The following is a 2,500-nucleotide window of genomic DNA, read 5'->3' as shown; positions in this document are numbered from 1 at the left end:
ATACACTGGTTGGTTATCATCATGGAGTATTATCATTCATTTCTTAAGATCTTACACAAGCTGTCAAGGAATACAAACTGTCAAGTATCTTAGAACACGTCACAAAAAGTGAACACCTCAATCATTTCTTATGAATATCAATAAAAAGAAAATAAATATGGGTGGTTAATTTTCGTTAATCATGAACAGGTTACTAATCATTTGTGATCAATAATTTGTAAGGCAGCCATCTGGCAGAGAAAATGGTATGGTTAAAGTTAATATATGCATTATATTCTTCAATTCTATATCGAGTTTTTAATTTGTTAAAAAAAACTGATATTTGTGGAAAGCTGTCCTGAATTTTACATAAATGTAAGTAATACTTTGCAAACAATATTATAAAACACAAAACAGCATCAGTTGTTATTGTCACATCATGTCCAAATAGCACAAGTGATTCTGTTAACTTTAAATTTCCTGCGTTTACACATCTCTCTTTTATCAAGTCCGTTAAAGCGTTCCAAAACATTTGCACATAATTACATTTCCAAAAAGCATGATCAATACTGTCTTTGTGTTCTCTACAAAAACTACAGTTGTTGTTATCCGTAACACCAATTTCTTTTAAAACAATTTTTGTACATAAACATCGGTGTATTATTTTCAGCTGAAACCATTTCAGCTTTACATCAACTATCTTGTGTACATGCATAAAACAAGATTTCCAGTTATGATGCATCAAAAGCTTGAAGTCCCATTTCTCACAACATTTTGGTTTCGTATCATTTTCAATCAACACATCATAATATGGTCTTGAGCCTTTAGAAACAGAAAACAAGTGTTTGAAACAGAGCGAAGTATTTGTGTGTCTGTTGCTATCCGCATGAATATTATGCTTTTTAACTAATTCGTTTATTGTTGATTTATATCCAGCATAAGTAAGGAAATCAATGTGCAAATCATATTTTTCTTTGAAGCGTACATATGAAAAAACTTTACCATCATCATCAAAAAACTGTGCAAGACAATACACATCATGATTACTGAGCAGTCTGGATATAATACACTTTTTACCAATTTGAACACGATTATTATAACACAATGGCTCTGCAACCAGTTCCGCTGAGTTTTTTGGTTCACATTTATAAAAGAAAATCTTATAACTTTCAAACACATTTGTCCACAACTGGTTATATTTGACAAAATTTAAGATAAACTCTGGACCATATTTATCAATAGCTGGCCATTGGGGGAAGTTACACAACAAAAGGTGCTTCCACTTGTGATTTGATTTATCAGCTTTACGAATCCAGGAAAGCTTTAAAGATAAGGCAAACAATTTAACATCAGGAAGACCAATGCCACCATGTTTTTTTTTACACTTTTATGAGCAGTTTTACGGCTAATTTTATCTGGTTTATTGTTCCAAACAAACTTATAACAAATATGTTGACATGTATTAAAAAATGTATCTGGTGGGTTTGGCAAAAGCAACCACAGATGAGTCAGTTTGGAAAGAATAACAGATTTCAGAATTGCTACTCTGCCTAGAGGCGCTAACTGGCGTTTTACCCATATCTTATACAAATATCTTATTTCTGCTAATCTCTCTGAATAGTTTATAGTTACACATTCTTTTAAATCATTAGTAAACCAAATCCCTAAAATTCGGAATCTTGTAGGATTCCAGTCCATACCTAAATGTTCCATATAACGCGTCTTAGAATTATTTTTGCTCCCTAACTAAATAGCACTAGTTTTGCTTGAATTCAAATAGAGACCTGAGACAAAGCCAAATCTATCAAGAGTTGTAACACAACATTCAAAAGATTTCCTATCCCCAGCAAGTAGAAATTCTGTATCATCAGCATATTGGGTCAGTTTATTCTCAACATCATTAATCATTATTCCTCGGATATCCGAATTTTCCCTTACCATTATATCTAATATTTCTACACACATTACAAATAAATAGAGTGATGTAGGGTCTCCTTGTCTGCAACCTCTCTTAACTTCAAACCAGTCAGAGACCTGACCATTCACAATCACACATGACTTAATATTTGTGTAAAATACGCTAATCCATCTACACATATTTTCTTTGAACCCAAATGCCTTTAACACTTTAAACATGAAATCCCAAAAGCCTTTTCGAAATCTATGTTCAGTAATAAACCAGGTAGATTATGTTTATCTATGTAAGCTATGGTATCATATATCAACCTCAAATTATCTCCAATGTATCTATTTCTAATAAACCCTGTTTGATCTTCATTAATAATGTTAGGTAATACTGGTTTCAAACGGTTAGCAATACAAGATGACCCAATTTTATAGACTACATTTAAAAGAGAGACGGGTCTCCAATTTTTCAAATATTGTCTTGGCTTATCACCTTTGGGGGTACACGTAATCACTCCTTTCTTTTGCACAGAAGACATTTCTCCTTTCCTGAAACTAGCATTAAATGCCCTAACAACAAATATTCCTATTTTCTTCCAAAAGACTTTAAAAAATT

General features: G+C 32.2%; 1 protein-coding gene across 1 annotated transcript in view; it reads left to right on the top strand.

The window, feature by feature from the left end:
- LOC143274881 (uncharacterized) overlaps positions 1 to 2,500 on the top strand; it is a 17,621-nt gene that overhangs the window by 508 nt on the left and 14,613 nt on the right. The gene's annotated exons all lie outside the window — the stretch shown is intronic.

The sequence above is a fragment of the Babylonia areolata genome, chromosome 29 (genome assembly GCF_041734735.1).
Source record: "Babylonia areolata isolate BAREFJ2019XMU chromosome 29, ASM4173473v1, whole genome shotgun sequence".
Classification (NCBI taxonomy): Eukaryota; Metazoa; Mollusca; class Gastropoda; order Neogastropoda; family Buccinidae; genus Babylonia; species Babylonia areolata.
Note: the sequence above shows the minus strand (reverse complement) of the source record. Positions and strands in the feature narration are given on the sequence as shown.